Source organism: Anarrhichthys ocellatus, unplaced genomic scaffold, assembly GCF_004355925.1.
Source record: "Anarrhichthys ocellatus isolate YVR2014 unplaced genomic scaffold, GSC_Weel_1.0 scaffold2, whole genome shotgun sequence".
NCBI lineage: Eukaryota > Metazoa > Chordata > Actinopteri > Perciformes > Anarhichadidae > Anarrhichthys > Anarrhichthys ocellatus.
Genome location: NW_022280032.1, coordinates 5,754,652 through 5,770,950, shown reverse-complemented (window position 1 = coordinate 5,770,950; position 16,299 = coordinate 5,754,652). Strand labels below are relative to the sequence as shown.

General features: G+C 42.5%; 1 protein-coding gene and 3 non-coding genes across 6 annotated transcripts in view; 3 read left to right on the top strand and 1 right to left on the bottom strand.

Moving 5' to 3' along the window:
• Window positions 1–1,945, bottom strand: part of plxnb2b (plexin b2b) — a 109,686-nt gene extending 107,741 nt beyond the window's left edge. For all 3 annotated transcript variants that reach the window (XM_031858654.1, XM_031858645.1, XM_031858671.1), the window contains exon 1: window positions 1,191–1,945. The gene's annotated coding sequence lies outside the window, so the exon portion shown is untranslated. The remainder of the gene's footprint in view (window positions 1–1,190) is intronic.
• Window positions 1,946–9,332: 7,387 nt separating this feature from the next.
• On the top strand, window positions 9,333–9,473 carry LOC116396668 (U4 spliceosomal RNA). Its single transcript, XR_004213624.1, has one exon. It is a non-coding gene; the product is annotated as a U4 spliceosomal RNA (small nuclear RNA).
• Window positions 9,474–10,107: 634 nt separating this feature from the next.
• LOC116396637 (U4 spliceosomal RNA) lies at window positions 10,108–10,248 on the top strand. Its single transcript, XR_004213616.1, has one exon. It is a non-coding gene; the product is annotated as a U4 spliceosomal RNA (small nuclear RNA).
• Window positions 10,249–10,917: 669 nt separating this feature from the next.
• On the top strand, window positions 10,918–11,058 carry LOC116396663 (U4 spliceosomal RNA). The gene has a single exon (XR_004213623.1). It is a non-coding gene; the product is annotated as a U4 spliceosomal RNA (small nuclear RNA).
• The last annotated feature ends 5,241 nt before the right edge of the window (window positions 11,059–16,299 follow it).

Genomic DNA, 16,299 nt, shown 5'->3' with positions numbered 1-16,299 from the left:
GAGAGAGAGAGAGAGAGAGAGAGAGAGAGAGAGAGAGAGAGAGAGAGGACAGGGAGATGGTGGACAGAGGGACAAGACAAGAAGCAGCTAGGTTTTCAATTGCTTGTGTGTGTGTCCATGTGAGCAGATGGCATCTATTGGAAAAACCATCCCTGCTCTGTCGGGAGACTGGAGGTTGACCCCCTGCTCGAGCTCCCCTACAGCCACCACCAGCAGCCACCACCTTTCCTGCCTCCACGTGCCCCCCCCCCACTAATCCATTCCCACTACGAGACCGCTTGTATAAGGTCATCAACTAGGAATAATCCCCAGGAGACGTACAGTAGGTCTGCGCGCATATCCGGGTAGGAAGATGGCAAGGGGCTGCGAATATAAAAGGGACGATTTAGCAAGACAACAAGGCAGTACAGTGGTGTGACGGGGGGGGCCGTGTCAGGGACAGAGAGACACAGACTGACAGAACTGGACGGGACGTTCAAACAAGGACATGAATAGTGCCTCTGTCTCCTTGTTCTACACACAGATAGAGAGGAACAAGAAAAAGCAAACAAGAGGCAATGCTACTATACTCGTGCCCTCTCAGCTGTTGATGTACAGCTACTGTCTAGAGGTGAGGAACACAGCTCACATGGCCATTTCTCACTGGAATTGCCTTGTTTGTGTGTGTGGGGGGGGGGGGGGACAGACGGCTCCTTGTGAGGTGAACCGGGCAGATGCAGTGGCTGCAATGCTCCTCAGATGAAATGGTTTGGGGAAGAGCTTGTCAACAGGGAGCTTTCTTTTCTGCTTCAAACACACAGCTGTTGAGTTTAACAGGACAACTTTTCACCCAGACATGAAAACAAGCAGCGTTTCACTGACACATGTCCTCCTCTCCTGTACAACAACACTACTGTAGACTTTCCAAAAGCATTTAATGAATGTTATGATGCTGGTTCTTCATAAAGCCTATTTTCTTTACACATCAGTACGTGGCACTGTAAAATCGATAAATAAAACAGTACGGTGTTATTATAGGAGGTGGGTACGGTTTACGCTCGCATGCCATATCGACAGGGCGTATTGTAGGCTATTAAAACTTAGAGCTCATGTGGGTAAAAGGGTATGAAATTGATCTACTCTGGTTGAAAGATGACGCAAATAGTCACAAGTCCAATTTGCTGGGATCCAGCAGCGACCCCGGAACTTACCTTGGAGGAGAAAACAGCGAGGAGAGTAGTTGCACAAACACCGCGAAAAAGTCCAGATAACGAAGAGTCCTCTGGTGAAATAGTAAAAAGAACAAAAAAAAAAAACAGGAGTCCGGAATCAAGTTCACATGTTACTCTCCTCACACGTCCTGTGAGGGGAGGGTTGAGAAAGGCACTATTCCGTAGACAACACGGGCTGACGCTACTTGAATGACACGATTTGCCAATTCCCGTTGAAAGGCGAACCGGGCAACTCCTCAACAAAAGACTATCCGGGTAGAATATCAGGGACTTTCTCCACGCCCAGGTAACGAGTCACATGGTAGTTTCCAGGTGTGTGCGCGCGTGTGTGAGTCTCCAAGAGCCGTGGCTCATTTAGCAACAACACACCTGTGGGATCCGCTCACGCGTTCGCCTCGACTGTCATCACGATTGAGAAACCGGGAGGTTGTACGTAGAGAGGAGTGGAAAAATGAGTGGAAGGGAGGGAGGGAGAGAAAGAGAGAGAGAGAGAGAGAGAAGCGCGCGCTGGATGAAAACCACCGGGTACGGAAAGGAATGTTTCCCCTCCTACTCTACACTCACCGCCGGGCAAAGCCACTGTGCGCGCGGGGGGGTGCGTGTGTGTGTGTGTGTGCGTGTGCGTGTGTGCGGAGACAGAAAGCAGCAAATAGCCAAGTGGAAAAAAAGGGAAACAAGTTGCGTCGTCTGTTCGCCGACGCACCGAAACATATTTCCGCGGGCGGTGGGAGCGCAGCGGTAGCAGCTCCGCGCTGCTGTTCCCAAAGTGTGGTCCGGCAACCAACACGGGGTGTGTGAGGGAGGTTCCTCCAGGTCATTCTAAGCAAGACAGACATTAATCACAAGTAAATGTTCAAAAGTAATGGTTTTAGTTTCACAAACGTTCTGGCCCCGGTCAGATTATTCATAATTACATAATGTTGAGTCATACCATAACAAAAACTTTGGGGAAATTCAAACGTTTGGCTACAGAAAGTTTAAGTGTTATACGCAGATCCTTTAGAGATATGTGCTACTGAGACCTTTGCCATCAATAAAACAATATGTAATTTCCCTACATCTGACATTTTCACTTTTCATAAGAGCGCCTACTTAATGTTGCTAATAGCGTGGCTCTGTTGCATTCAAGTGGTTCAAGTAAGCCATGACTGGGAGCCAGCATGCTAAATGGAATCGAGCCATCTGTAATGCTCTTGTTTACTGTTTTTTTTTACCTACTGTGACATGTCAAAATGTTAGACCCATAAAGGTGCAGGAGTTTAGAAATACTGAGGGAGTTATGGGTCCAAATTCTCCCCCATAAGCAAGTAATATTACAGACACAACATTACCGTTATATCATTTTATTTTTTGCCTGAAAACGGACACGTTAGAGATATTAACTCTGATTTGTATCAGAATTTGTCTTTGTGTGCAATTCTTTTAGAAAAATGTATCCTCAGGTCCGTACACCACTTTCACACAAACAACAGTGAAGACATGAAATCAGTGTCCGATGACAGCTGTTTCATTAAAGGTACTCACAACATTAACCAAATGGAATTTAAAAAAGAAAAACTCTACAGCATGTGTCTATTCAGAACCAATCCTGTGTTTACTCAGAACAACCAACAAACGTCACTATGGACAGCTGTACCAAACTGCTTCTTGGAAGGAAACAGTCCTCGGTGAAAACTGTTGACAGGGAGGTCTGTCAGCCGTCAAGAGAAAGATGCGTTGCTGTTGAGTTTTTCAAATGTCATGTTTTGGTCCTTTGAGCATTACCAACAAGCAGAAGCCTCAACAACATTAAGCTCTATCTTCAACAAACACAAAATGTATCTGCATCACAATTCTGGACCAAAAAGTCACCCTTTGTGGCTGATTAATTGGGATGTAAACAAATCGTAGTATCACTGTGATAATCGATGCTTCACTTTTATGTTCCAGTGCTGTTATGGTGATATTCTTTATAACGTGAATCATGTTCTGTTTTCCTCTACTTTTAAAATCAGGTTTCCTTTTAGATTGCGTAACTCGTCTAAAAGCCCACTGAGGGAGAATGACTGGAAATCAGCTTTCACTGTAAACTCTACGTGCAACAAGTTATATATTTTAAGAGGATGAATGCAATGATGATTACAGCACTTTCCCAGTCAAATGAACAGCTCAATCAAACATAAATAAACTACTGCTATTACATTCAAATGAACACAGATTACTGTGGAAGGGGAATTTGGGGTCATTGCTCGGTTTTAAAATATTTTCAAGAGCAACCACTCCTCATTTACATTTTACTGAGCTCCATTTGACTACTTCCTTACAAGAGCCGTATTAGTTGTCATTATAACACAAATTATTGGTGTGCTCGCTGTACCTTGGCTGCTGAATCGTCAATCGCAAGAAGTATCATTTTGAAGCTCTTTAGTCAGGCTAAGTTTTTAGAAAGTGCAACAATCTTTCATTGCCGCATGTGTAAAGCTTTGACTCAGCCATATGTTTTGGTCTTTTTTAGTAACAAATACACAGATCTTTTTGTTTTTTTTCACTCATTCGTGCAGAGACGGGTTTAAAGGTTGCTCTGATTTTTCTGATATGGGCCATATGAATGTGAGTTCTGCTCAAGCGTGATTGGCTCTATCATCACCCAAGAGGTTACGTGAATAGCTTAAAGCCTAATATCATTAAACGCTGCAAATTGGCGCGCTGAGTTTTGTTGCTCCGTGTCACGCCTTGTTGTGTGGCTTGGTGTCAGTTTTTGTGAGTGATTTATGGGCATGCAAATGAGGCTGTCTGTTTGGGGAGTTGTGCTGCCTTTGCCCAGCGGGCCCTGGAGCGAAGACCGGGGACAGCGCGTGGGTGTGAGTCAGTCCCTAACTGCTGACACAAGCAGGGAGCTGGCAGAGATTCACACAGCAAGATGGGGAGATGGCCTTCACAGGTCCTCACATTGACTGATGAGATCAAGGAGAAAGTAGGCCAAGCCAGACAAGTGTCGGGCAAACAGACACCCAGAGATGGAGTGAGAGAGACAAACACCTCCCGATCACAAACAGAGCTGCAGAGAGTGGAAAGTGGCGGGTTGGGGCAGAGTTGTTTTGGGTCTGAGTTCAATATGTCCAAACCTGTTTGTCTAAAAAAGTAGTGCTGAGTCTTAAAACATGCTACCCAGGGGGATGTCGGTAGCCGAGTCAAAGCTCTCTGAATTCACTAAAGTGGAAAAGAAGTTCCCTTTGTTCTTTCAGATAGCCTGACTGTGGTGACATTTTGATCAATGTGCCTCTACCTTCCTGCAGCTTGCCTTTATGTTGCTTGAATAGTGATGATCTGTTATCACGCTGGTGTCAAACAGCACCATTTGTCATACAGTGTCCCTCAGCAGGTCCGGACTGTAAAATGTTTTGACTATCAACACCGTTATACAACCTAATTTATGACACAGGGTTTCAGTTGTCCATAATGATGTAGTGGTCACCTCAGATCCAAGGTTCATAGTTCACATTCTGTTTGCCACGTGGGTAGACTGCCCTCTGTTGGTGGCAGCTGGTGTTGTTTCATCAATTAACAACCACAGCAACAAACAAACAGGAACACGCCTATTCAGCATTTATATAAATACATGCATATACACATATACAACTATTACTACTCATGTAAAGACATATTTGCCTACAACTACATTACAGCCTGTTATAAATATATGCATTTATTCAGTATCTATATACTGATTATTACACATTTTGTATCCATCTCTACTGTGTGTGCAGTGTGTGTACAACAAAAGTACAAAATAACACAAATACCATAAAGACAATTCAATACAACATTAATGCTATCAAATGGGTAAGTCAGCACCTCAATGATTTGCCGATACTATTTAAATATAAATCTATGCATTGCATTATATTGTACTAATGCTGCGTCCACCATAGCTCTTTACATTGCATATAATAAGGAATTGTGGTAGTATAAGTAAGTAAGTGCGTGCCTCATTATTAAGTCCATTTGGACACTGAGGCATATCTGAATCATTCCCAATCTTTCAAAATAGTTTTGGAGCTATTTGTGTATATTTTATTCCACTGTGAATTCAGTCCCAATGCATTAATTCCTCAATAAGCGACACACGACTTTCACAGATGAAGCTGTGTTAATCATACCACACTGTAGTGATAAACCTAAAGATGCAGAGGTAACAGATGGAGCAGCTCGCAGACACAGGAAACTGTCACGGTGGTGAATGATAAAGGTGTGAAGAAAGACTCAACGTGGAGACAGAGGGAAGTTATTTACAGCGTAAGGAGCACTTTGATTTGAATGGCTTCCTGACCTAGCTAAGTGCACCTCCAGCTGTCAATATGACTTACACGTAATTACAGAGGGAGGGAGGGATGTGCGAGCGGCCCGAGCGATGGCTACTGTATGCGGGGATCTGAGTCTCCGCCAAGGCATCATCCGCGACAAGGAGACATCGGGTTTGGCATGAAGCGGACAGACAGCCTTATGGTGCCATTCTGACTCAGTCTGGGAATAACCACAAGCTGGGAATAGTAGGTGGGCAGCAGTGCGTGGGTTGGTGTGAACAGTCTGCAAGCATGTGTGTGTCAGGGAGAAAGAAAGACAGAATATTTGAGTTAGAAGAATGATCTTTAAAGATGCCGGTAGAGAGACTATATTACACATACCTACAATTTATATTGCTGTGTGGCATTGGGATGGGAGAGCTAAAATACTCATGTAGGCTAACGCCTTGACGTTTGGGGAGAAACTAAAAGGCATTGTGAGCGACATTTGTCTTCGCTTATCAGATGTCCCCCTTGCACTGGCTGAGCTGTCACTTTACCCAAGAAAAATGTCATTGTTTTCCTCCCCCTGCTCATGGCACAATCGAATCACAGTTTCCCCAGCTCATCGTGTAATGTCCAGGTGGCCCCGGCTCTGAGAAGCAACAGAGGGGCTCTCAGCATCAATAAATGCACTTAACCAAGCCTAAATGAGATGTAGTGCAGATTACACAACGGCTACATGTGTAGGTAAACAAATACACACCACACAAATGCACGCACGTTGACGCAAAGTGTGCACCGCGTCCATTCCCTACTGAGTAATATCAGTAAGTCGGGGGGTGGTTGTGAGTCCTTGACAAGGTCTGTAAATGTGTGATTATAGGGAGGAAGCTGCACTGTGTGGTCTAAGCTGGATCAGCCTATTGGCACAAACACAGTCCACAGACTTAGCTGACAAGCTCACATTTCTCCCAAACCAAAACAGTGTTACTTAGCCTACTATGAGCTGCTCCACATTGTGCACGATAGGTTAGATTGTGACTCGCGTCTGACATTGATTTTCTCTCTCTCTCTCTCTCTCGTATTTGAGGCCTGTGATTGATGGTTCAAGGTGAATATAGCTTTCAGCATGTTGAAGACTACGGGCAGCCCACTGAGTCACTTTTGGATGGCATGATATTATGTGGGCTGCCCAGCAGCCTGTGCTGTATGGCAGAAACAGCTAAGCCATCTGTTACACTCTATTTTCATCTCTCAGCCAACCAGTGGGGAGAGCCACGGCCTAAAGGGACGTCCATCGCTCTCACAGAGTCCTATTTGTTCAACAGGTCAAGTCTAAGCCCTGCAGTGAGGGACCACCAAACCAGATCTAATTTATGGCATGAACCAGGTGATTACAACACCCCACACATCGCTCCACTGGGCCGAGCTGGTGATAAAGGAGACACAATACTAATACCAAAAAAAGTAATCAGGTGCCTCAGAGAATTAGAGGAGATTATCACTGTCACAGTTGTTAAATGACCATAACCTAATGTGCCCTCAAAAGCTTTTTAAGCCAGGTTAAAGGGATCATCTTGTGATTTTGACTTTGTTCATGTAATGTGTTTCACAGGTCGGGAAAGAAGAAAATTGGGCTTTCCAGGTGAGGATGAAACAGAGGCTGGCAGGATTCATTTGAGATTACTCGGCGCAAACATGGTGTAATCCCCTTATCTGCGTACTTACCTGTCCCTGACAGTGATCCGAGCCTACCTCTATGAACCTCATTGGCCTGACATTCTGGCAGGAGCAAATCCCTATCTAATTTGTCGGCCCAGGCAGCTTTAACACCTGGCACGTCGGTACTTATCTTCTGAGCACCCAAAAGCACCTGCGTTATCCCGCGGAAGCTTCACAACAAGTGAAAGGGCTTCTAATATCCACACGGCGAACATTACAGTTTGTGTCATAGCACAAACACACAATATGCAAAGTGCGTACCATTACTGGGGGCTTATGGCCTGATCGAAATACACGTACAGTATCAATCATGCTAAGTACCCTTCTTGCTGGTGGTTGGCTCCAAGAGGAATTTAGTGCTGATAAATCTGTCTTTATTACTTTGAAATAAATGAACGGTCTAGCCCCTGTTATTACTGAATTATTATAGCCTATTCCCTCTTCAATAAATAATCTTAGGACTTCCATTAAAACTTGACTGTTAATCTGTAGAATGGCAATCTATGCAGGATTAAAGGTGTTTATTTTGTTTTATATATGTTTTCTTGCATCTCTGAAAAATATGGCTCTGTAACCCTAAGTGTTACATATTGAAATGAGAATATGGAGAAGAAATATTACTACATTGAACAGGTAAATAACTCGTAAAAAAACACGAGTCTTAACTGCTAACTACTGTGCAGTTTACCTCCTTAAAGCATTCTCTGGGTTATTAAATATTCAAAGTCATATGCTCCCATAGTTGATAGTCTAATGTCGTCTGTGGCCTAGTGCTTAAAATGAATGAGCTTCTGCAAACATGGAATTTGTTCAAGCAATGTTATGAGAGGTAATCCATTACGTAGTCTTCGACTAATAGCACATGTACAAAACACGAGGAGATGACTCGTTTAATCAATTTCCGGTCCGGACATTTTTCATTCCTGTTACACAAACTCAGCACCACCGTGAAACACCTCTGCGGCAGGTACCCTGCAGACAAGCTGGACGTTACTCATCACAAAGAACACCTTGTGTGGATTAATTACTCTGTTTTTTTTGGAAACTTTGCACATAGTTTTTTTTCCTCCTAAAAGTTACTCAACAGACTTTTCAAGGAAGCCACAGCATCGAGCAGGTGAGAAAAGGTCAACCTCGTGCATGTTAAGGTTTAGCAGGGTAGCCTTAGTATCAGACTTAATTCAAATAAATCGCCATTTTTACTGCACCCATGTCACTTATGATCATTTTAAACTTATCTAGGCCGTAAATAATCGTGTTAAACAACGGTAATTATCCAAAAATGTTTAAGTTATGTAAGTTTTCTGCTGAAAGTGGTAAATACCGTGGATGTAGTATTATTGGTGTCAATGCTTATTATTCTATAGCCAAATATATTCATGGTAATTACATGTGGCAACGTTACATTTTAGTAACGTGTAGCGTTATATATTTTGTCTTGAAGTATATTTATATTACGTATTGGTTACTTTTTAAATCAACAGGCCCTCAAGAGGCAGGTAGAGGCTTATCCTTGTCTTTGGCGACACCTGGTGGTGTTTCACTAGCATTGCATCATCAAGGACTTGGAGCTATACTGAACACGGAGTCGTTTGAAATGCTTGTTTGAACTCACAATATTTAGATACCTACAGGATAATCATTGTCTTCCGTCTCAACGCCGACACACTTCGTTATTTACCCGTAGGTGTGTGTGTCATCGCTCCCAAACAGGAATTCGCGAATAGAAATTAGGTCAAACTGGCCACCGTAGGATCGCCGCTCACAGTCGTATAACCTCTAATACTTAAAATACACACGTTTGTGTGGTAATAACACACATGTATGATTTACGTGCATCATTAAAGTTTGTATGCTTTTAAATGGTCGAAAACGATAAGGTGATTTGGGCCGAAATTACAATAACTGTATTGGAGATTACATCCCATGATGCATTGCGTCCTGGTGACAGTTTAAAAAATGTATTTAAACTTAAAACGAGCAAACTACAAAATAAGCAGCAGATGGGTTGTTACATTATACAGCTTTCATTGTGCGCAGAACACGGATTGCGTGTCTTGAATTCAAAGTATATTACCGTAACTGAATAACGTATGTAGTGGAATGAGTACCCTTACCGTAACTTTCTGGCGGTAGCTTTGCGCAGTGGCAGTATCGTAGCCGATGAGGTTTATCCGAGGCGCGATTATTGCTAGTTGAAAACTTTACCCAATACCCCGCCTAGACGACTTGAAATATAGTCGGCGACGGCAATTTTTGACGGTCTCTAAGGAGACTGATAACTTTGTGAAATAATAATGAATAGCTTTAGAAGTTAGGCAACTTTTAAGTGTACATAACAGATGTGAAAGTTGGTGAAGATGCTATTAAAGTTGCCCATAAATTGTGTAATTACACCCTGAAACCTGAAAGTCACCTCATGACTTCATGACTTCAATCAGACTTATAATCGTTGTATATGCGTACTTGTATGTATGAGTGTACCTTACTTTACTGATAATCTTTATTGTTTATATTTTGTAAGATTTACACGCTGGATATTTGCCTCTTTTGCAAATGCTGCACAACAATTTGCCTCGGGATAGATACAGTTTTATCTTAATTTAGAGGATATATGTATGTGTATGTACGTGTGTGTAAACACAAACAATTAGTTCCACCTACTACTGTCACAATGCACGTTAAACATCATTAACATATACTGTATATTAAACCACATAAACTAAAGCATGACAATAACACTTTAATCCTTTACAGGCTGACTGGTTTCTCTCAACCAAACATGAACTAATAGTAACATCCAGTCTATCTGGTTTCCTGTGTCGTCATTGAAGCTGTAGCTGCACGCGAACCATAACAGAGGAAGGTGGTGATCAGAGATAGATGCGCTCCGTAATCTCTCTCTCGTCAGCTTTGCGCAGTGGCAGTATCGTAGCCCATGAGGTTTATCCGAGGCGCGATTATTGCTAGTTGAAAACTTTACCCAATACCCCGCCTAGACGACTTGAAATATAGTCGGCGAAGGCAATTTTTGAGAGTCTCTCAGGAGACTGATACAACTGTAAACAATAATGAATATAGCAAAATGTTGTGCTGCACATAAGTGTAACGTGACTTAAATTAATGTTATAATATCGTTGCGCAGTCGTGATGTATAACGCACAGTTAATGCTTAGTTTCGGTATGTTTTGTTGTCTCTGTAATATAAACATTATTTTGTTTAAAGTAGAAACTGAATGGTCTGAATTAAACATTCGTGTTCCAGTGTGGCTGAGTCGAGGGGGACCCGAAACAGAGACGGACCAGAGGCAACGTCACTTCCGCCTATAACTTCTTTAAATTGTTTCATTGTATTTATTTAACGTTGTGGGTGTTTTTAATGTCGGGTCGCTTGCGCGTGGCTTTATTCTTAGTGATAACGAGTTACTTCACGATTTGACCACTAAACGTTACATTTTAAATAACGGGGTTTATAGATACGTCTGTGTTTTCGTTTATAAATCCTGTCTTTTCAACACGTACTGTTCCCATCCTATGGAGATGCATTCGTAAAGTCTCCATTACTGATCTCTGGGGATAACATGGTTTACATTTCTACGTTATTATGACCTTTTTAAAATAAATAAGATAAACTGGTATATGTAAGCCACGCCCATGTGCACCGTAACAGAGCAGTGTGGTGCTGGGATTCACTCTGACCTCGTTGCCGGTTGTTCGTCAGCCTTGCGCAGTGGCAGTATCGTAGCCCATGAGGTTTATCCGAGGCGCGATTATTGCTGGTTGAAAACTTTACCCAATACCCCGCCTAGACGACTTGAAATATAGTCGGCGAAGGCAATTTTTGACGGTCTCTCAGGAGACTGATAACTTTGTGAACAATAACACCTCGAAATGCTCATAGCAATAAAGACAGCAGCTTACCACCTTTTACTGTGTGCACTGTAGACAACCAAGAAATGGCTCATAATAGAGTTAAATCTTAAAGTGTTTCGTCGATTCATATGCAGCTCCTGTCCTCACTCTTACCCAATTTGATACTTGTCAAATGTATCAACTGCACATCATAAAATAAAGCAGATTATTGTCACGTTTGCGTATTTCATTCCCTTCTACGTCCATGGAAGTACACAGTAGCCTGGTCACGGTGCAATGTTCTCGCTTGGACAGCAGAGGGCGCTCTTTAACAGGAGATGGGACGGTGAACACATTTTAAAGACAGTTTGTAAAAAATTTTTTTACATTATGTATTTTAAAGACACGATTGATTTTGCTGCGTCATGAAAGAGTTTTGTGCTCTGTAGTTTCCCGTGATATTATTATTCATATTATTTAACCACCCTGTAGAGAAGCGTGATTGCAGTGATGTCTGATTAGAAGCAGGGTGAGTATTAGGCAGTCACAGGGGTGAGGGGGTTTAATCAAGTCTCGTCATTAGTCAGACGAGCTCACAGCCTCTCGTCACCCCGTGAACACTCTCACTTAATATTCTCACTCTCTCACTCCGTCCGTCCTTGTTACTGTGATGCGGTTGACATTTCTACCTTCAGAAGTGTGGCTCTCATTCACAAACTGCAGATGTGCCAAGATCAGTAGTACTCACCAGCTTTTTTATATATTATTTTAATTTTCAAAATTGTAATAAACTGTAGTTATTAAATTACATCTTAAAACTGTGCTGGACTGTATGGTGGTTACTGCTTTCTGTATTCATTATAAGGGACCATGCTTTCAGACAAGGTGAAATGAAGGCTTTGAAGAGTGATTCATATTTGAATAAATTAGTCGAGGCCTTTTGCATTCAATCTTCATTCAGTTTGACTCCATTGCTTTTACTCTCTGTCACACACACACACACACACACACACACATCATTGGTCAGTCCTGACCTGCATGTGACCCCCCCCGGGTGTCTTTCATGTTGAGATGCACTCACACAGAGGATGTGAGATCAGCAGCAGCAGCGTTTGCCGTCTCTCGACCTCTGACCCCTCTTTATCCGTCAGAAATAAAGAGGAACGACGTTGCTTTCCTCCGTGTAAGCGACAGCGGGAGGCTTGCCAACAACATAAACAAGTAAATCGCACGGCGTCACAGGACTAGTTCCTAGGTAACCATGTGACAGTGCCGAGGATTGCTATGGAAACCAGCGTACCCTCGCTCTTGTCTCTCGGTTCTGTGTGAAAATGTGTGAGGATGTTTCCTTTCCTGTGAATTGGTTTTACTTTCCAGGTTTGACAGCTGTGGAGGAAGACACCGTCACGTCACAGAAAGTAGTTCCCCCTCATTCTCTGACTTTAGAAGACGTTCAGACGGGTTTATATACCAAATGCTACACAGCAGAGGAGAAGCATGGGTGATAATACAATAGCACTGGTGCTGTCTGACATATTAACACTACTTTTCATACATTGCCATGCAGTTAAATGCCCTGCGTTCACTCGTACGTATGACCACTGTAATTAGCATGAACAACATGACACATGGAAGACATTTTTCAAGATCTGAGTCAACAAAAACTTTTTTTAATCATTTTCTTTTGATCTTTTTGTTCAGCAAGCTAATTTGCAACCCGCTTTGCGGCAGGTCTTTTAGTTTTTGATCCTGTTTGTCACAAATCCAGTTACAACTCAATGCTCCGGATGAAAAAAAAAAGCAGGCTTCTCTTCAAAGAGTCAGACATCACTCAGCCTACTATAAAAAAAAAAAAAAAAGGTGCAAATGTAAAAGAGATGCTTTGATTTAACGGCCAATTACGGCCTTCCTTGTTGCGTCACCTTTTACGGGAGAACTCTCCCTCTTTCCTCAGAGCCGATCAGAAGAATCAGCCCGTTATTCTTGGTAGAGAACCAGAAATGTAGAGATCACATGAACGAACAGAAAGCTCAAAAGTTATCAAGTTGTTCAACGCACCCAATTAAACTTGTTCCACTCCTCTAATGCTGTCTCTGTCAAAATCACCGAGGGGTTGCCCCCAATTAGTTGCCTCCTGTGACACCCCGACACCTCGCTGCATCGTGATTGTGCTTCAGCTTCAATTACTCTCAAAGCCCTTCAGGCAGAGGTGATTGGTCTGCTCCGCTCTTCAGTTCATCTTTCTTTTGCCCTGTTTCCTCTTCTTGTGATTGGAAGGCTGTGTCAATGGACAGTAAAGGCATCATGTTTTGGAATGAAGGAGCCAGAAGCCGCAGCGGTTATAGGTTTGTTTTTGCTCGACGGCTTGGCAGCTCTGTGCAGATGAAACAGCTCGGTTTCAACTTCACCTAAAACTCTGCCACGACAACTTCAAACTTTGTGTGAATTAGCAATGATGGATGATCACAAAGGAAGATAATATAATTTTGCTCTGAGGTCAAATTTGGGGGCAGACAAACACAAGTAATAATCAATTATTCAACCAACCACAACATCACTTTCTGTTAAAGCTACAGTCACATCTGAAAGTTGTGCAACACTCGACTGTCTCACTTCCACATCATGAAGATTAATGCGGCACCAAAACGGTAACATGTTTGTAACACGAACTGCTCCCCAAAGATTGTTATTCACAGTCAAAACAAAGAAACTAAAATAAAGACGATTAAAATCCGATCCTGCCTTTACTGTTTAGTCCACCTCAGCCTGCTAGTGTAGCAGCGCTGCCATCCTCAAATCCTCCCGGTTCAAACTTATATTCACATATCAATAATTTAAGCTTATCAACGTTATAGTTTGAATCAGGACCTTCAGTGTTAGGATCAAAAAGCTCTTGAAATTGGATTGGATCCGACTTGGTATCGACAGATACTTGGTATAAAAAGAGGTGTTCAGGACCTCCCTAGTTTGAGATCTAGAGTCGGTGTCTATTGGTGTGTGCTTGTGTGTTGGTTTGTACACGTGTTTGTGTGTCGGTTGTTAGAAAAGGGAACTACGGCACTTTCAGACTATTAGGAGCAGAGCCCGGAGAGCCGCAGGCTATTCTCTCAGAAATAGCTTTTTAAAAGGTACCGGTCTCCCCTGTTTCCTCAGGATCCAGGTGCTGTTAATTGGATTTCTCTGACGACATTATTGCCTCTGAGGCCAAGCTTGGATAGCGGGTAGTTTCAACACGTGTGCCTGTATAGTCACTTTAATCATCAGTAAACTTGGAAAAAGAACTTTGATTTGATTTGAAATTACAGCGTGACCAAATGTTGACCCTGTAATCCATTATAAAGCCTGGTGAGACTAAAGTTATGTTGTGAATCATCAACTCTGACATGCATGTTGTATGTCTGCAGGCCATGCCACAGCTTTGCAGAATTTAGAGACACTTCCCATCTATATTGTACAAGCTCCTTCACAAGGGGACGAAGTTAAGCCTCCAACGTGGAGACAGTCTAAAGGCATTTATTCCCAGGGTCCCAATCCCTCCAAGGTGTTTGACCTTCTTAAATGAGACAGATTTGAAGAGGAGCATGTACTGGAGGCAGTGAGTTGCACCAACCAGCCCTATAATCCCTTTGAAAATCACGGCTCCTTTTAAAATCCCATTATAACCACATAGCAGGTCCACGCTGGCTAAAAGCAATTAGTCAGAGGAAATGAGCAACATTTATCTGTCTAAATGGGCACATGAATTGACAAAGACAAAGACTAAGATGGTATCGTACCCATTTTAATGTTTTATTTGTTTAGTTTAATTGTGCTCGGCTATTTGGTGTCCATAAAAGACAAGAGGCTTCCACGAGGACGATTAGGTAATTGTTTCTACTTGACGGATAGTCACTGGATTACTACAATCATGTGCCATTTAAATGTGCTCTAAAATGCGTGCAGAATTGTTAAACGGGTGGCGTATTTATTGAATTTGAATTTGCAGTCTTCTGAGAGGCGGTGATCCAGTTTAAAATGCTCAATTAGAAAGATTTACGCCGTCATTATTAAATGTAAGCTGTAACGTTCTGGCTTTAGTCAGTTTGAGACAGCCGGAAAAATGTTAAGAAAGGGCATTTTTGCCTCGGTCAAAGCGAGGTTTAATCATATCCTCGTTGAACACACGTTCTGTTCATGTAAAGGTTAATGTTACTTAAAAAGGGTCCACCCGTGAGATATGAACATCTCAATAGGCCCTATATTCCTACACGGGATTCTGTCACAGCACTGCGGAGAGGCTCTGCAATCATTGAGCGATAGCAAAGTATAAAGTGAGATGCACTTTTTCTCGGGGCTCAGCTGGGAAATGTTAACAAGGTAGAGGATTGTGAGGTTGGGACATCAGGTGGGAGTTTATTAAGACTCTATGTCTGACTCCACTGTGTCATGAACCGCCATGCTGCGCCTCATCTGCTCTCCTCTCGCCACTCATTAGAGACGGCTAAAAATGGGTTCTGGTGTTGCTTGCACTAATCTAACACCATACAGGTTTTTTTTTTATTCGGAACATTGGGGTGTTGAACAAATTGAAGTGTGAGATCCCTACGCTGCTGAACTTCAAAAGTATCAAGGGTGAAATAGTTGTGAATTGAGCCAAATGCATGAGTAATCATTGATCAACTTCAAACTCAAACAGGCATCTGGATGTTGTTTTTTACTTTTAAATTAGGTGATACACAATTTGCACAGCTTTTGCCAAGTAAAAATAAAGTCCTACTTTAAATATAGTTTGTTAACAATGACGACGTATGTCAGTGTGCACACGCATTTAAGTAACAGAAGTACAGCGGTGTACAATAGCTTGCCGAGCTATGCGAGGGCATTAACCATCAAAGATGGCGATAGCATCCGAAACAAATTGACTTTCCAGATCCGTGTGCTATTAGCGAGTGGGTAGAATACATTAGCAAGAGTTACAATATTTAGTGGCCGGATATATACATGGTGAAGAAAGCTCTTAAGGAAACTTAGTTCTTGTCAACTCTTACGGAGGAGCGATAGAAAGGATCCTGTCTGCAAACTTTACAAACTGGAATGGGATGAGCACGGCCCAGGACAGGAGGACTCTACAGCGGGGGATTAAAACCGCCCCAAAAACAGTATTGGTACCCATCTACTGAGCATCAGTGATATTGGTGAGAAGAGGAGCCTGCGAAGAGCTAAAGGGATGTTAAAAGACAAAACCTGTTCACCTTGATACTGTCTGGAAA